A 20027-nucleotide genomic window follows, 5' to 3' on the forward strand; every position below is an offset into this window, starting at 1 on the left:
AGAATAGTGCATTCGGAAAGTATTCAGACTCCTCGACTTTTACCACATTTTGTTACGTTACAGCCTTATTTTAAAGATTTAAATATATTGTAACGGTTTTGATTTGAGGTTATTATTTATAGGGGTGCCAGGTAGGTTGTGCCTACCAGAGAAAACATTGGTTTCTCCTTTTGGTTTGGGAGGGAATGAGTCCCATCTGGTCCGTCAAGTCTACACCAATACAAAGGACTTATGTAAAAGTCAGGATGGAAATACACTTTTCATAAACCCTTAAAACATTGGAAAGAACTTCAAAAACAACTGTATTCCTTTGTGTGGGTTGCATTACCAACATAAATTATTACACACACATATAATAATATAACACAATGAGTTCTGGTTCCTCCAGAAATGTCCTGTACCTCGGGCCTAAAAAGAGTCCAGCCCGGTAAAGAAGTTCAGGGAACTCAAATGACCTTTGTCACGCAATGTTTGTCCATTCATTCAAGTGTAGCGTAAACCCAGTATTAATCATACAATCAATATAACAATTATTTTACCACACAACTTTAAAGCGTATCAACTCTTACTAAGTCCTCAACTACAACTAACTACACAAATCATCACAGTATACCTCACATCAAAACAAATGAAATACCGTATACAAAAAGGTTGTAGTCAGTCGGTCAGTCAGACAATCCAATCCGCCAGCTGCAGAGAAAGGCACTGACACAAAGAGTGGATCCGATCCTGGGTAAACTCGATTAGGCTACAAAACACACTTTAAAGGCAACAAAACAAACGGAATAGAGAAGCTTCGGGAACTGAGGGTTCTCAGTTCTCCCATTCTTCTCTGAAGAGCTTCTTAGCTATTTTCATGTCTCTCCAGAGATCGATTGGGTTCAAGTCCGAGTTCTGGCCACTCAAGGACATTCAGAGACTTGTCCCAAAGCCACTCCTGCATTGTCTTGGCTGTGTGCTTAGGGTCAATGTCTTGTTGGAAGGTTAACCTTGGTATTCAGGCCAAAGAGTTCAAGCCTATGGGTTTGTAGCTTCAACTCTGCAGCACACACACACACACACACCAATTGATTAATGGACTGCAGAATGTATCTTTTTTTCTCTTGCTTTGTTTGCTTTTTTCCATATAATGTCTATCTCTGACAAACTACCCAGGAATGAGCTGAAAATAGCCCATATGAATATTTGTATTATAATTAATATTAGAAATATGGTTAATGAAATAAATAACTTGCTAACATCAGATAACATTCATATATTAGCCATTTCTGATACTCACTTAGATCATTAATTTGATGATACAGCAGTAGCAATACAAGGATATAACATCTATAGAAGAGACAGAAATGCTTTTAGGGGAGGTGTTGCTGTATATATTCAGAGTCATATCCCTGTATTGCTTGGAGAAGATCTTAAGTAGAGTGTTATTGAAGTGTTTTGGTTGAAGGTTCACTTGGCACACCTAAAGCCTTTTCTTTTGGGGTGTTGCTATAGGCCACCAAGTGCTAACAGTCAGTATCTAAATAATATGTGTGAAAAGCTTGATAGTTTATGTGATGTAAACAGAGAGGTCTACTTTCTTGGGGACCTGAATATTGATTAGTTTTCATCAAGCTGTCTGCTCAAGAGGAAGCTTCTCACTGTAACCAATGCCTGTAATCTGGTTATTAATCAACCTACCAGAGTGTTTACAAACACTACAGTACCAAGATTATCCACATAATGTACCCATTGGATACAGTAATCACAATATAGTGGCTATATACAGGAAAGCCAAAATTCCAAAAGTTGGGCCTAAAATAGTGTATAAGAGATCATACAACATATTTTGATGTGACTCTTATGTGGATGATGTTAAAAAGATTTGTTGGTCTGATGTGATTAATAAGGAGCACCGAGACGCTGCATTTGATTAATTTATGAAATTGCTTCTTCCAATTATTGATAAACATGCACCTGTTAAGAAACTAACTGTTAGAACTGTTAAGGTTCCATGGTTTGATGAGGAATTGAAAAAATTTATAGTTGAAAGAGATGGGGCAAAAGGAGTGGCTAATAAGTCTGGCTGTACATCTGACTCTCTGACTTGCTTCAAATTGAGAAATTATGTGACTAAACTCAACAAAAAGAAGCCAAGATCAATGATATAAAAAACTTGAGTACTTTAAATTACATTATGGGCAGAAAGTCAAATTTAACTCCATCTTTCATTGAATCAGATGGCTTATTCATTACAAAACCATTTGATGTTGCCAATTATTTTAATGATTACTTCATTAGCAAGTGGGAAAATTTAGGCAGGAAATGCCAACAACGAACAGTGAGCCATTGTACTCATGCATAAAAAAACAAATAATAAAAGAAAAGTATTGCAAGTTAGAATTTTGTAAAGTTAGTGTGGGAGAGGTGTAAAAATTATTGTTTTCGATCAATAATGATAAATCTCTTGGCATTGAAAACTTAGATGGAAAGCTACTGAGGATGGTAGCTGACTCTATAGCCACTCCTACCTGTCATATCTTTAATCTGAGCCTAGAGTAAAGTCTTTGTCCTCGTGTCTGGAGGAAAGCCAGTTGGTAGAGCATGGCGCTTGTAACGCCAGGGTAGTGGGTTCGATCCCCGGGACCACCCATACGTAGAATGTATGCACACATGACTGTAAGTCGCTTTGGATAAAAGCGTCTGCTAAATGGCATATATTAAGCCAAAGTAATTTCGCTTCTCAAGAGTGGTAAAGCGGCCTTTATTGGTTCTAACAGCAGACCTATAAGCTTGCTGCCAGCTCTTAGCAAACTGTTGGGAAAAAATGGTGTTTAACCAAATACAATGCTATTTCTCTGTAAACAAATTAACAACAGACTATCAGCATGCTTATGGAGAAGGGCACTCAACATGTACTGCACTGACACAAATGACTGATGATTGGTTGAAAGAAATTGATAAGAAGAAGATTGTGGGAGCTATACTGTTAGATTTAAGTGCAGCCTTTGATATTATTGACCATAACCTGCTGTTGAAAAAAGCGTATGTGTCATGGCTTCTGGGCTATCTATCTAACAGAACTCAAAGTGTTTTCTTTAATGGAAGCTTCTCTAATGTCAAACATGAAAATGTGGTGTACCGCAGGGCAGCTCCCTAGACCCTCTACTCTTTTCTATTTTTACCAATGACCTGCCACTGGCATTAAACAAAGAATGTGTATCCATGTATACTGATGATTCAACCATACATGCATCAGCAACCACAGCTAATGAAGTCACTGAAACCATTAACAAAGAGTTGCAGTCTGTTTTGGAATGGGTGGCCAGTAATAAACCGTTCCTGAACATCTCTAAATCTAAAAGCATTGTATTTGGTACTAATCATTCCCTCAACTGGACCTGATAATGAATGGTGTGGCTGTTGAACAAGTTGAGGAGACTAAATTACTTGGTGTTACCTCAGATTGTAAACTGTCATGGTCAAAACATATGGATTCAATGGTTACAAATATGGGGAGAGGTCTGTAATAAAGAGATACTCTGCTTTTTTGACACCACACTCCAAAAAGCAAGTTCTGCAGGCTCTAGTTTAGTCTTATCTTGATTATTGTCCAGTTGTGTGGTTGAGTACTGCAAGGAAATACCTAATTAAGCTAGAGCTGGCCCAGAACAAAGCATCACGTCTTGCTCTTCATTGTAATCAGAGGGCTGATATAAATACTATGTATGCTAGTCACTCTTGGCTAAGAGTTCAGTAGAGACACTGCATTACTTCTTCTTTTAATAAGAAACATTAATGTGTTGAAAATCCCTAATTGTTTGCATAGTCAACTTACACACAGCTCTGATGCATGCACTTACCCCACCAGACATGCACCAGGGGTATTTTCACAGTCCCCAAATCCAGAACAAATGAAAGAAAGTGTACAGTATTATATAGAGCCCTTATTGCATGGAACTCCGTTCCATCTCATATTGCTCATATAAACAGCAAACCTGGTTTCAAAAAACAGATAAAGCAACACCTCACGGCACAAAGCCTCTCCCCTATTTGACCTAGATAGTTTGTATGTAGTTCTGTCATTGAGCTGTTGTCTATTAATGTTCTGTATTAGGTAATGTTTCATGTTTTGTGTGGGCCCCAGGAAGAGTAGCTGCTGCTTTTGAAACAGCTAATGGGGATCCTAATAAAATACAAAAATACCAATCTTGGTTTCATCAGACCAGAGAATCTTGTTTTTTCATGGTCTGAGAGTCTTTATGTACTTTTTGTCAAACACCAAGTGGGCTGTCATGTGCCTTTTACTAAGGAGTGGCTTCCGTCTGGCCACTCTACCATAAAGGCCTGATTGGTGGAGTGTTGCAGAGATGGTTGTCCTTCTGGCTGAGAATCGACCATCGGGTCACCCTGACCAAGGCCCTTCTCCCCCGATTTCTCAGTTTGGCCAGCGGCCAGCTCTAGGAAGAGTCTTGGTGGTTCCAAACTTCTTCCATTTAAGGCCACTGTGTTCTTGGGGACCCTCAATGCTGCAGAAATGTTTTGGTAGCCTTCCCCAGATCTGTGCCTCAACACAATCCTGTCTTGGAGCTCTACGGACAATTCCTTCGACCTCATGGCTTGGTTTTTGCTCTGACATGCACTGTCAACTGTGGGACCTTTATATAGACAAGTGTGTGCCTTTCCAAATCATGTCCAATTAATTGACTTTACCACAGGTGGACTCCAATCAAGTTGTAGAAACATCTCAAGGATGCTCAATGGAAACAGGATGCACCTGAGCTCAGTTTCGAGTCTCATAGCAAAGGGTTTGAATACTTATGTAAATAAGGTAGTTATGTTTTTTGTTATAAATTTGCAAAAAAATCTAAAAACCTGTTTTCGCTTTGTGATTATGGGGTATTGTGTGTAGATTAATAAGGGAGAAATAAATAATTTAATCAATTTTAGAATATGGCTGTAAAGTAACAAAATGTTGAAAAAAGTCAAGGGGTCTGAATACTTTGCGAATGCACTGTAAAATAATGGAATTAGAAATTTAACACAAGAAAACTTTCTGGGCTAATAATGTAAGAGATAACACAACATTTGTTTTACAATACTGCAAAGTTTCTTAGGAGCTAGAAGCAGAGCTGCCATGTCTGTTGGCGCCATCTCATATAGCTATAGAGATGTCACTAGGCTATGTTGAGCCAGCAATGGTAATGATCGCCTATCATAAATCGCCATGGTAAATGTTACTCTCAAATGTCTGACATACTGTAGGGCAACCTACAGGATAAACTTGAGTTGTAGCATTCTCTATACTGTTTTCCCATGCAGGAAGAAGAGTGCTCACTCCATAGGGTCCCCTGTGGAACAGTGGGTAGAGGATGCCGTTTGCAACTTTAGGGTTGTGGGTTCGACTCCCACGGGGGACCAGTACAAAAATGCCCCACTACAGTAAGATAAGATAAGATAAGAGTCTCTGCTAAATTACTGAAACGTGTAAAAAAATGCATTGGCATAAAGCTCTACATTCTGGTGATGCTTTTTACAGGATAACCTGCAGAGGGCAGCAATTTGTAACTTTTGGGACTTTGTTCTTTAGCCTGCACACAAGCGCAACAGCAGCACTGAGTAAGATAACATCATTCTTAAAGGCACTATGCAGGTATCATGACCCTCCTCTCAATGAGCCCATCCTCTTTGGCAGTTCTGGGCAGAAGGCACCTGTAAACACTGATTTAGGATTAGTGACTTTTCCCGAATTCTTACCTTCACCATAAGGGAAAGAAATGCAAAGCTGACCTTAGATCAGTGTCTCTGACAAAGAACTGACAAGAACACAGAAATGGGTTATAGGGTCCATTAGGCTGGTCATCAGGTTGTCAGTGTGTCTGATACAGCCTAGATCCCTCTGAATGGTGATTCCTCCTTTCACCACGTCCTGTAACTGTTCACATGTCTAAGCCTGACTCACCCTGACCAGTCTGAGAGATCAAATCAAATTGTATTAGTCACATGCGCCGAGTACAACAGGTGTAGACCTAACAGTGAAATGCTTACTTATGAGCCCTAACCGACAGTGCAGTTTAAATTATATTTAAAAAAAACTAAAATACGAAATTAAAAGATACCTACCACTATGACCTTTTGACCCCGAGTGACCTCACAACAAGTCAGTTGTTTCCTTCTCATTGTCACGCCAACTGAAGTATACACAACAATCCGTTTGCGGAGGTTGAAAATCCCTCTTTGTAGGGTTTTCTAATCTCTCAGTGTTTCTGGTTGACTCTTTCTGACCGTTCATCTATTGGAGAGGAGTGACGCCACCTTGTAACCCTTCGCAGTCTTGTCTGTTGTCTCCCCTTGAAAGAGTCCCATGTCCGTTTCTCTGGTCTATTTCTCGCATAAAAGCATGGTATGCCTCTCCGCCCACATTCAATCTTACAATGATAGCATATCTATATATATCCTCAGGATTTTGGTGCTTCCGACATTGTACGATATGGGACAATGAATGTAATGGCACTGTGTGCCAACCACTGTACTAAGAATACCAGGCCCTTTCTACGAATCTAAGAATACTAGAATAAGTTAAGCATACTATGATCCAATTAGTACACTTGATGTCAAAAACTTCAAGTTCCATTTGTCAGACTTTAGCTTGGAGCTTTGTGCCCCCTACTGGGGAAAGGGGAAGGAAACATGTAAAACAAGAAGTGGAGCTCCAGTATGGAAGAGGAGAGAAGTAATGGTGGAAATTCAGCTTGACCTCCGTACCATACACCCTGCATACCATACACCCTGCCCTGCATCCCATACACCCTGCATCCATCCCACTGCTGGCATGCATCTGAAGCTAAGCAGGGTTGGTCCTAGTCGGTCCCTGGATGGGAGACCAGGTGGTGTTGGAGGGGCAGTAGGAGGCACACTTTCCTCTGGTCTAAAAGAATATCCTCGTGCCCCAGAGCAGTGATTGGGGACATTGCCCTATGTAGGGTGCTGTCTTTCGGATGGGATGTTAAATGGGTGTCCTGTCTCTCTGTGGTTACTGAAGATCCCATGACACTTATTGTAAGAGTAGGGGTGGTAACCCTGATGTCCTGGCTAAATTCCATAACTGAGCCTCATACCATCATGACTATCTAATCATCCCCAGCTTCCAATTGGCTCATTCATCCTGCCTCGTTTCCCTTGTAACTATACCCCAGGTCATTGCTGTAAATGAGAATGTGTTCTCAGTCAACATAACTGGTAAAATAAAGGTAAAAAAAAACACAGAACACATTGATGCTAGGAATGTAGACCAGTTATGTTATCAGGCAATCCTCACAGTTGAAAGGCTCATATGTGAAGAGGCCAACTAGGTTAAATTGCAAAGGTCACTTCCTTCTCAGTAAACACCAGGCGTATACAAAATACCCACAAGGGATTATAAAATATCACTGGACTCATTCTGCTCAGTAGGAGTCATGAAAGCCCAAAAAAAGAGAAATGGCTCCACAGAACTGTGAACCATCTCTATGCTTTGTCCTTAACATGTCCCACAGTTTATAGTCTGTTGAGCAAGATGCGGCTATGGCTATTAGCCATGCTGCTAATTCGGCCCTGCTAGCTGTTGGAGTGGGGCTAGCCTAGCCTTCACGCATATATGCTCTATGGCTGTTGGAGTGGGTCAAGCCTAGCCTGTGATGGCTGCTCCAGTGGGGCTAGCCTAGCCTGTGCTAGCTGTTTGAGTGGGGCTAGCTGTTGCAGTGCTCGTGTTGCCGTTATTAAGCCTTGCTGCTTTGCGTGATGTATTGTTGTCTCTACCTTCTTTCCCTTTGTGCTGTTGTCTGAGCCCAATAATGTTTGTACCATATTTTGTGCTGCTACCATGTTGTGTTGCTACCGTGTTGTTGTCATGTTGTGTTGCTGTCTTGCTATGTTCTGTCTTAGGTCTCTCTTTATGTAGTGTTGTGTTGTCTCGTCGTGATGTGTGTTCTGTCCTATAGTTATATGTAAATATATCTATATCTATATATCTATATATGTATATGTATATATATATATATATATAGTTATATGTAAATATATCTATATATCTGTATATGTATATGTATATGTATATGTATATGTATATATGTATATATATATATGTATATATATATATATATATCTATACCTATCTATCTATATATATATATATGTGTGTATTTATATACACTGTATATATATTTTTTTAAATCCCTGCCCCCGTCCCCGCAGGAGGCCTTTTGGTAGGCAGTCATTGTGAATAAGAATTTGTTCTTACTGACTTGCCTAGTTAAATAAAGGTATGTTTATGTGCCCAGACTTGAGGTGGGATGATCTCTCTGTAATTCACGCTTGCCCAAGGCCCGCTGCCTGCTATAATTAGGGTCACTCGATCCGTCCCACTATGGGGGAGGGGGTGGGGGGTTAAATATATATATCTAATATATTTAAATATATTGGGAAAATGTATTTAGCATATATATAAATAAAAAAAATATATGTACATTATTTGTAAATTGCATATGTAAAATACACACCTCACAGAGTTTTCTACCCTGATGATAATGTCGAGTCTCACTGACCTCTGGTACCTTAGCATTAGGTTTCCAAAGTTGAGTTTTCACTGATTGAAGTGGATTTAACAAGTGACATCAATAACCGACCATAGCTTTCACTTGGATTCACCTGGTCATGGAAAAAGCAGGTGTTATTAATGTTTTGTATACTCAGTGTATAAACCTCTATGTAGAAGTATATGAAAATGGCCAATTTTGTAATATGTCCATATATTTTTGTACATATATTTAAATATGTACATATCAGGTTTAAACATATATTTCGATATCTGTAATTTACATATACGTAAATACATGTACATATACCAGCCTGACACTGTGATTGTAATCTTTTCTGTTTAATCCATGTGGTGTTTTTAATCAAACTAAATGGTTAGCCACACAGTGAAAACATCCATAGTTGATTTATAACCAGTTTAGCTCACTGTTGCTCACGGCAACAGACCCTCAAGGGTAGTTGTCTGTCTGTCTGTCAGACTGAAATCTCATGTATCTAACAATTTGGACAGCTACAATATCAGTTCAATAAGCTTTGAACTCTTTACTAAGAATAACACATATTGTTATTTGCTAGCACAGCGGGCTGAGGTAGTAACCAATTAGGCCATTGACCAGCTGTCGAGGTCGAAATTGATGTCACTCTTCCCCCTTGATGGTAATTAGTTAAGCATTAAGCATCTCCTCATTGATTGACTCGCTGGGAAAGAGGGAATTGATCGGCTATTTAAAACCACTCACTTCTATTGACCGTAATGTATTGACTAACACTGGCTGGAGTCTCCTGTTTGGAGATTTGAACCTTTACGCTAACAAATCTAAGATGGAAAACACCAGGGCCCGGTTTGCCAAAAGCATCGTAGGAGCATCGTTAAATCTCCGAGATGTTTCCCAAAAACATTGTTTTTAAAGTTGCACTTGAAAACGCTCTTAATCTAACGACTGCCTCAGACCACTAGTAGAAAAGCTAAGTCAAATCAAATCAAATGTATTTATATAGCCCTTCTTACATCAGCTGATATCTCAAAGTGCTGTACAGAAACCCAGCCTAAAACCCCAAACAGCAAGCAATGCAGGTGTAGAAGCACGGTGGCTAGGAAAAACTCTCTAGAAAGGCCAAAACCTAGGAAGAAACCTAGAGAGGAACCAGGCTATGAGGGGTGGCCAGTCCTCTTCTGGCTGTACCGGGTGGAGATTATAACAAAACATGGCCAAGATGTTCCAATGTTCATAGATGACCAGCAGGGTTAAATAATAATAATCACAGTGGTTGTTGAGGGTGCAACAGGTCAGAACCTCAGGAGTAAATGTCAGTTGGCTTTTCATAGCTGATCATTCAGAGTATCTCTACCGCTCCTGCTGTCTCTAGAGAGTTGAAAACAGCAGGTCTGGGACAGGTAGCACGTCCGGTGAACAGTGCATCGTTAGATGCTTTTTTGCCCTCCCAAGTCACTTTATACACAGAAGACCTCCGCTAAACATAGAATCACATGTTTTATCTGTCTCTCTGTGACTGCTGATAACTTCACAACAAAGTTGACTACAAATACAAAGTTGCCTACAGTAGGCTATAGGCCTATGTAAATCATATTGCAATACATTTAACGTTCAATCAATTTAGTTCTATTTTGATACTTGTATGCTACTGTCTGTAATTTGTCTCAATATATTTCATGATGTGTAACAACATGTGCACATCTTGATTTAGTGCATTATTAAAGAGTAAGCATTATAATAAGCTGCCTAATATTTGCAGCAATAGGTGATAATATCTTTCTAGTAGCTGATTAATCGTCAGTACTGTGGAATAATTAGAATGTTAAGGTAAGATTTGAATAGAGAAAGCTGATCTGAGAGCAGCGTTGCCTTTCGATCCTATCAGTATCAGCCCAGGCCTCAATGACGCACTTAGCGAACGTTCTCTCTACGTGGTGTTTTGGGAAACCTATTTAACATCTTCGGCCGTTGTAGGAAAGATGCATCGTTAAAACGCTCGTAAGCCTAAATGCCAACACTTTTGGGAAACCAGGCCCAGGTTAATTATTCCTGGCAATGATTAGCTAGCGAAGCATGGCTGTAGATCTAAGTGATCTGTTGTGGTATTGATATAGCTGTGGACCCCAGGAAGAGTAGATGCTGCTTCTGCAAAGGCTAATGAGGATCCAAATAAACAAAACAGCTACCAACAGCGAGCCCCTAACTACCAAAACCACCTAGCAGGTCATTTGGGACACATTCAGGTAGACATGTCAAAAAAAGAACTGACAAGATTCCTTACTCTACATGTAATAGAGCCATGTCTGTTCTACTAAATATATTTCTATCTGAGTGTTCCACACCACTGTGCCCTACTTCCTTTACTGGTATCCTGAGTGAAAGACGATGTGGAGAAAATCTGCAGTCTAAGAGAGATTGGACCATAGCTTAAGCCTGTTATAAGGTCTAACTGGACTATATGGCAGACAGACGGTGTACTGTACCCTCCTCACACCTCATGGGTAGCTCAGTACTGGGCCCCATGCCAGCCTGACACTGCACCATGCTGTATCCTGGAGGCCAGAGCTCATATCAGTGCTGTGTGTGTAACATGCCTCAGTCAATCAGTAGCCTTAAATAAGAAGGGAACGGTTGAGGGAACATGTTCTAGGGGTAGAAAATAGCCTGATAATTGCTCCTGACATTTGATGAGTTCCAGAGTGGCACAGGGTGTGGCTGTGACAATATACGCTCTGTCATTTTTAGTATGACCGTCCCTAGCTACGTGATGTCATAGACGGGACAACAACAAGGGCCACTGCAACCAGTGGGGCCGTTTTTAACCAATTGGAACTCAATGACCTTTTATTCTTTCACTAGCTCACATTTAGCAGGGAACCCAGTACTTGTGCCGTCTTATCCAATCCTTCGACCTCATGGCTTGGTTTTTGCTCTGACATGCACTGTCAACTGTGGGACCTTAGATAGACAGGTGTCTGCCGTTACAAACCATGTCAAATCAATTGAATTTACCCCATGTGGACTCCAATCAAGTTGTAGAAACATCTCAAGGATGATCAATGGAAACAGGATGCACCTGAACTCAGTTTTGAATCTTATAGCAAAGGGTCTGAATACTTATGTAAATAACATATTTCTGTGTTTTTATTTTTTATAAATTAGCAAAAATGTCTAAAAATCTATTTTTGCTTTGTTATTATGGGGTATTGTGTGTAGATTGATGAAGTGGGAAAAAACAATTTAATCAATTTTAGAATAAGGCTGTAATGTAACAAAATGTGGAAAAAGTGAAGGGGTCTGAATAGTTTCCGAATGCACTGTATATGTTCAATCCAGAAATGGTTCATCCAATCAGCCTAAAACCTAATCCCTTCTTTATTCTTTATTCTAGCTCACCAGCAATATGTCTCACACCAGGCTTCGTCTGGACCTCAGGCTGAGCAGGTCCAGCCTCCTCTGACACGTTTAGAAGCTGGGGATTCCCCCTGTAACACCAAAGCTGTAGGATTCCGCATGTACGGCACTTTCAGACATTAAAATGAGGCCTTTTCATCTGCTGCTGAGTGTCTAATGCAGCACGGACACTCATCCATCACTCCAGGCCTAATGTACTGTGTATAGACGCAGCGAGTGGCCAATGCTCCCCGCCTGCTCTGTGGCTTTAGGAGTCTGAGCAGGATACAATCAGACCAACCATTTAATGTGTATATTTGTTTACTTAAGCCCGATCACTATCACTGCACCTACATACACCTGTCTCTTCCTGAAATCTGTACAATCTTAGAAAAAAGGGTTCCAAAAGGGTTCTTCGGCTGTCCCCTTAGAAGAACCCTTTTTGGTTCCAGGTAAAACCCTATGCGGTTCCATGTAAAACCCTTTCCACAGAAGGTTCTACATGGAACCGCATAGGGTTTTACCTGGAACCAAAAATAGTTATTCAAAGTGTTCCCCTATGGGGACAGCCGAAGAACCCTTTTAGGTTCTAGATAGCACACTTTTTCTAAGAGCGTACCTATTTCTACCTGTCTGTGAGAGGAGTCTATCAGCTGTTTTTACAGCTCACTACCCAAAGGACATTGTGTGATTTGACTTGATTGTAGGGAAAAAGGAATGTTGAACTGTGTAAATACTGCAGTGCAGGCTTGTTTTGACAGAGCTCATGGTCACTCTGGTAGCTAGGCCAGAAGGTCTCAAGAGGGACTAGTAAACAACTCACTTCTCTGCCTCCCTACATATTCTCTAACTGGGGAGAGAAACGTCCCTACAGCTCTAAATTCTCCTTCAACCCACAGATTCAACGACTGCAGTGCAGCTTGAAGCTATGCTGTGATTCTAAATGACAAATAGAGGATTAAAAATAAACATGCTGATATTTAGCCACGTTGGCTGGCAGGCAGAAGGAGGAGGAGATGTGGGGGTGAACAACATTAGAATTTCTCTTCAGATATATATATATATTTATATATATATATAGAGAGAGAGCTCTTTTCCCAGAGACTACACCAGTGGCATTCTGTGAGGAAACAGGATACCTGGTCTAAAAAGGAAGCAACCTCGCTGCTCTTTGGGGAGCTACATGTGCTTGGCTCGAGTCCCACTGGCACTGGTCAACACCGCTACAGCCCCCATCTCAACCCCCTCTCTAGCCACTGTCTCTCTGACCACCCCCATCTCAACCCCCTCTCTAGCCACTGTCTCTTTGACCAGCCCCCATCTCAACCTCCTCTCTAGCCAGTCTCTCTGACCATCCCCATCTCAACCCCCTCTCTAGCCACTGTCTCTCTGACCATCCCCCATCTCAACCCCCTCTCTAGCCACTGTCTCTTTGACCAGCCCCCATCTCAACCCCCTCTCTAGCCACTGTCTCTCTGACCATCCCCCATCTCAACCCCTCTCTAGCCACTGTCTCTCTGACCATCCCCCATCTCAACCCCCTCTCTAGCCACTGTCTCTCTGACCATCCCACATCTAATCCCCCTCTCTAGCCACTGTCTCTTTGACCAGCCCCCATCTCAACCCCGGACCCTCTCTAGCCCCCGTCTCTCTGACCATCCCCCATCTCAACCCCCTCTCTAGCCACTGTCTCTCTGACCATCCCCCCCATCTCAACCCCCTCTCCAGCCACTGTCTCTTTGACCATCCCCCATCTCAACCCCCTCTCTAGCCACTGTCTCTCTGACCATCCCCCATCTCAACCCCCTCTCTAGACACTGTCTCTTTGACCATCCCCCATCTCAAACCCCTCTCTAGCCACTGTCTCTCTGACCATCCCCCATCTCAACCCCCTCTCTAGCCACTGTCTCTCTGACCATCCCCCATCTCAACCCCCTCTCTAGACACTGTCTCTTTGACCATCCCCCATCTCAAACCCCTCTCTAGCCACTGTCTCTCTGACCATCCCCCATCTCAACCCCCTCTCTAGACACTGTCTCTTTGACCATCCCCCATCTCAACCCTCTCTCTAGCCACTGTCTCTTTGACCATCCCCCATCTCAACCCCCTCTCTAGCCACTGTCTCTTTGACCATCCCCCATCTCAACCCCCTCTCTAGACCCTGTCTCTTTGACCATCCCCCATCTCAGCCCCCTCTCTAGACACTGTCTCTCTGACCATCCCCCATCTCAACCCCGGACCCTCTCTAGCCACTGTCTCTTTGACCAGCCCCCATCTCATCCCCGGCCCCTCTCTAGCCCCCATCTCTCTGACCAGCCCCCATCTCAACCCTGGCCCTCTCTCTAGCCCCCATCTCTCTGACCAGCCCCCGTCTCAACCCTGGCCCCTCTCTAGCCCCTGTCTCTCTGACCAGCCCCCTCCATGGCCTCCCTCAGACCACATGATGGACAAACCACAAGATCTGGTCCAGCACTAACACACTGGGTTCAGTGAGTCCAGGTCTTGGTGCTATTGGATTTACCTACTCATTCAAAGATTATTATAATAATTGTTTACTATTTTCTACATTGTAGAATATTAGTGAAGACATCAAATGATGAAATAACACATGGAATCATGTAGAAAATAGTAAAAATAAAGAAAAACCCTTGAATGAGTAGGTGTATCCAAACTTTTGACTGGTACCGTAGGTGTGGTTGTGGTTGTGCTGAGCTGGAACAAAAGCCTGCATGCACAGTATCAATGTCCACAGCAGTAGGAGGGGCAGCTTGTGGGGTATGTCGGTTTTAATGCAGTCAACACCTGTGTCAACTTTCTGAAGAAACTCCCTGTGTGGTTTCAGTTCATCTGCAATTGGGGCCAAAGAAGTGTTACTGCAGAATCCAACTACTGTCATGAGGAGACAGATGAAGTGTTGATGAAGCCTGGCAAACACCCCGGCCAGCCCCCTTAAACCCTTAGTGAAGGGATTTGGCTGAGGGGAAGAAGGGGGAGTCTACAGCCATGGTTGGTATTAGGGGCCACGGCCTCACAGCACATGTTAATGAGACAGAATGATGGTGGCAGTAACGTGAAGATCTCACTGCCTGCAGACATGGCTTCATGTCTGGCCTCACAGCAGCATCAGCTGTACCTGTTCATCTATTCATTTGATACCTGCACGGACGCACACACACACACACACAACACACAACTCTGAAGGTAAACAGATCACTAACCCAATTCCCCTCTAGCTCTAGACAGCAGGAGGTGTGACTAATACTTGCCAGTCTGATGTACTGATTACTGCCCCACTTCCCCCAAACTGTCAATCACACTGAAGGAACCGGACGGCAGAGCATGCCAGTGCCAAACCAATGTAACAATCTCTACGTTAACCATGGGCTCAACACTGCATCAGTACCCCATCCAATCCATCACTCTGCACAAATGGCCCAATGGAATTTATAAGCCCAAATCCCTGGGGTCTGCTGATTCAGCTGTTCCTTGATCCCTCTCTCCTCACCCACCCTGTCTCCCTTGGTTCATCCCACACATACTGTACACTCCTACTGGGACTTCACATGTAACCTGGGCATACACAGTGGAGGCTGGTGAGGGGAGGGCAGCTCATATTAATGACGGTTTGATACTGTTCCATTACTATGAGCCCAATCTTTGATTTAAAGTTTTACCAGCCACTGTCATACACACACTGTCAGACCCTCCCTAGGCCCTAGCTGCCACACCACATCCACACACCCTCAGACCCTCCCTAGGCCCTAGCTGCCACACCACATCCACACACCCTCAAACCCTCCCTAGGCCCTAGCTGCCACACCACATCCACACACTCTCAGACCCTCCCTAGGCCTTAGCTGTCTCACCACATCCACACACTCTCAGACCCTCCCTAGGCCTTAGCTGTCTCACCACATCCACACACCCTCAGACCCTCCCTAGGCCCTAGCTGTCTCACCACATCCCAGGCTTACAGTCAGATTACAACGCCTGAGGAGGCAGGCACCACGGACAGGCCACGCCATGCCTGAAATACTTTAAGAAATGAGGAGATGGGAAACTCATTGGCCAATGAACAGAGGTAAGTACTATGCTGCCCCACCCAGCAGACTGTCAACCAATCAGGTTCATGTTGTCATGCAGTTGGTAAGCTAATCGTCAAGCATTCCCTTCTAAAAGGTGGTATGAAGGTATGAGTCGAGAAACCTCCTATTGTCCTCCAAAGTATGAAATGTCACGATTTCAAAGCTATATGATATTACAGAGAACAAGTTAATTATCTCACATCTCAGAAAATATTTGTAATGTAGTGCTTCTTGTTCACGTAATTCATGCTAATGTTGGATTTTGGAGCTGGTGCCCAATTGACTCCCACTGACTCCTTGAAGGAGGGCATTCCTTGTGGGATTGTACTCAGAATGCACCGCATGGTCCATTGACAACATACGGGCAACATACACAATGGTCGTTAATATGAATCCAATGACGTTTCCCATCTCTTAATTTCTTAAAGTATTTCAGGTCAGGCCTGGTTGTATGTGTTAGCCTGTCGCTTGGACTCACAAACCACTCTGTTGGGTCTCAGGCCTTTTAAAAGTTCATATGGAGCATTGCTGGGTGTCCTTCTGTCAGGACAAATATTTGCTTACAGCACAGATTAGTGTTGGGTTTAGGTTTAGTGTTGGGCTTATCAGGGGCATGTCTAGAGAAGAGCATGGAGCTTCGGCAGGTTATAGATGAAGGAAGACAGACACAGACCATTCCTGTTTTATGCATGGATTGATGACCTCTAATGTTCAGACTCAACGCTGGAGGGATTGACATAAATGTCTGAACTATAGAAAGTATGTCCATGAGGAGAAAGGTAGGCGTTGACGCCAAATGATTTGGTGATCGTTAATGTTCACACTTAAGGCAAGAGGGATCAACCTAAAAGGTCTGTACTGTCACCGAAGATGATGTGGTCCTTTTCATGTTACACAAACATCCAATGTGCTTTACCACTGTAGGGTTGCCATGCCAAACCCTGGAGCCTCCTGGGAATTGATAACATAAATGTAAACAATGTTGAAGGAGCTCTAATGGTCTTTAGGTTAGGAACCCTGAACGAACGACTCCTCTTTGGTCACATATTGACCATACTGTACCCACTAAATGAGCTACTCTAAACGTGGGAATGATCTGCTCTAGCTTGAGAAATGACGACCAAACACAGAGGGGCTTGCTTTGGGCGCCATGTTTGCGCCAGTCTGATCCACAGTCAGAAGAATCTGGTCGCTGCTAAAAATGTATTGATGATGGCCAGGCATCCGCCTCCCTCTCCCTGCTCTGGGGCGACACGTTCCAAACGGAGCTGCTAGGTGAAGGCCTGATAACCCCATCTGGCTCAGCCCCTCCATATCCCCCACAGCCCTCTGGGGATCTGAGACGCACAGGACCCTGAGCCTGGACCCGCTGCCCTTAGGAAATACCCTTCCTGCACTTCTCAGTTGACAATCGATAAATATGTTCATATTAGCTGCAGTCAATCACATGGGATTATGTTTGACTGGAAACTGATCTACACTCTTAGAAAAAAGGGTTCCAAAAGGGTTTTCCAGCTGTCCTTTTGGGTTACAGGTAGAACCATCTGTGGAAAGGGTTCTAGATGGAACCCAAAAGGGTTACACCTGGAACCAAAAGGGTTCTTCAAAGGGATACGCTATGGGGACAGCCAAAGAACCCTTTCGGTTCTAGACAGCACCTTTTTTTTCAGTACAATATTCTATCCAGATACACAAACACAACATCAATACTCATGCAGATATGCACCCAAAACATCAGTAATGATGCAAAGATGTCAAATCAACAGGAGTCAATAGGATTGATAGTGGATCTGTAAATCAACTCCCTCAGCTGACCTCACTGAGAATACAACAGTGAGCAGAGTGGTCTATGTGGTCACGACATGTTCCCTTCATGCAGTCTACCTGCCCTGTCTGATTAGCCACAACACCGTCACAGCAACACCCTCCCAACACCAGCCTGTCTCCATACACTGCAGAATGCACATGATAAACTGAATGAAATACTGTAGACAAAGAGGGTTGTCATGGGTACAGAGAGAGAAGTCCATGTAGTTTGACCCCCCTCTCTGGGTTTAGCTGCAGCATGTAGCTGACAACCAGTCTTACCTCAGAGAGCGGTGAGTCAAAGCTGTAGTCCAGACCGCTGCTTGCTGCTACTGCTGCAGTGTCACTGTGTTGCTCTGTAGCCCCCTGACAGCAGAGGAAATGTTATCCAGTGTGTAGTGTTTCCACGTCTTCCTTCCCTGATCGAGCCCTTTTTCTCCTCTTCTGTGTCCTCAGCTTGCCTCTGTCTGTACAATCCAGTTAGAGCGATGGGGGAGGAGGAGGGGGGTGAATCACTCTCCCGCCAATGCTGACAGAGAGAGGGAGCGCGCCTGGGAGAGAGAGAGACAGAAAGAGGGGGAATGAGACGCTGCTGTGATAGAGGACTGGATAGAAGGACAGTGTGGTGCAGTGGAGAGAAATGACTGGGGAGGGAGAGAAGGAGAGAGAGAGAGGGAGGGAGAGAGAGAGGGAGGGAGGGAAGGAGAGAGAGAGGGAGGGAGGGGGTAAAGGTACAGATAGGACCTGGCATGCAGATATCTGCCTCGCTGCTAAATTTAACCTACCCCTAATGACACACACACACACACACACACACACACACACACACACACACACACACACACACACACACACACACACACACACACACACACACACACACACACACACACACACACACACACACACACACACTTGGCCAGATGGTCCTGTCAGGGAACTGATCCCTAAGGAGTCTGGGACTGTCCCCGTGGAGATAGAGAGAGAGGAAGGAAAGAGGGAGAAGAGAAGGGGGGTGTAAATTGTTTCAAGTACCCAGGGGTAGGTTAGTCAGTTTGGGATTGGTTGATTGTTGTTGAAGAGAGTGAAAAGCTTGACACGGGACAGTTCCCAAGTTGAAAGAGATTGGCCAGTAAGACCCTAATAGCATCTACCATACACATCCTATAGTTCTATATGTCATCAGGACAGCTTTGGAAAGCTGATCCCTTCATGTAGTCAGGAACTTAGTTTTACTGAGGACACTGGTACCCACATCACCCACAGTTTAAACAATAGGTGACACAAGGTGACAGAGTAAAATGCATTGTAGGTTTTATTTGACTCAGTTGGTCTATTCTGGATGACAATAGAGTCCGGGTGACCATGTCACCTGCTCTGGTACCTTAGGACAAGGCATTTGATTTGCATGTGGGGAATCAAAATGGTGGTCTGATAGGAGCATAGCAGTATTCAAAACAATGTCAAGATTCTATGATCATTTGCCAGTCAACTCTGAAAATAATTGAAAACTGTATTTTTCAAAGAATCACTGAATTTCACAGCATGTTTTTCCCCTTTAAAACCCAGCATTCTATTCCAGAAGTATACTGTTCTACGCTTGGACCTTCACTGAGGCATGCTCTCCTGTGGGACTGTTTTCTGTCCGACCACGGCAACCACGGGACTACATCTCAGACTCCTTTCAATGTGTCCTTGGCTCCGTGCGGGTCTGTGTTTTCCATCAGTGAGCAGTGCTGCGGTGGGTGTGTGGGTGGGAAGGCTTTTCCTCTGGCCTTCTCCTGAGTAGCAGTGGTGTCAATGTTTCAGTGTCTGGAAGTGTGTCTGGACTGACACAAACTGTGTGTGTGGTGAGGTAAAGGCACATTCGAGGCTTCCATTGTGTCAGTCCCCAGCTGTCATCGGAACCTCTCCTTGGCACATACACATACATCTGGTCAGAAACAGACTAAAAGGTGGGCCTCACAGTGCCTGCTATGGGAGGTAGAAAATATCCCCTTATAGATTTAGATCTCAATGGGCTCCCATCAACTCTGACCTTATCTACAATGTGCTGGGGGTTGTCATGGAGACTCGGCATGGCCTGTACTATCAGAGCCACCTGTTGTCCTACTCAGGAGAACAATAACGCAGGACAGTATGACAATGCACACTCAGTCCCCACTGTAAAATAAACTGTTGGAATACAGGAAAA

General features: G+C 43.5%; 1 protein-coding gene across 1 annotated transcript in view; it reads right to left on the bottom strand.

Annotated features, from left to right (window-relative positions):
- The window catches only part of LOC118370297 (filamin A-interacting protein 1-like), a 100184-nt gene extending 81737 nt beyond the window's left edge, over nucleotides 1–18447 (bottom strand). Inside the window, exon 1 of the mRNA XM_052499782.1 lies at nucleotides 18116–18447. The gene's annotated coding sequence lies outside the window, so the exon portion shown is untranslated. The remainder of the gene's footprint in view (nucleotides 1–18115) is intronic.
- Between the last annotated feature and the right edge of the window lie 1580 nt (nucleotides 18448–20027).

Source organism: Oncorhynchus keta, chromosome 37 (assembly GCF_023373465.1).
Source record: "Oncorhynchus keta strain PuntledgeMale-10-30-2019 chromosome 37, Oket_V2, whole genome shotgun sequence".
Lineage (NCBI taxonomy): Eukaryota > Metazoa > Chordata > Actinopteri > Salmoniformes > Salmonidae > Oncorhynchus > Oncorhynchus keta.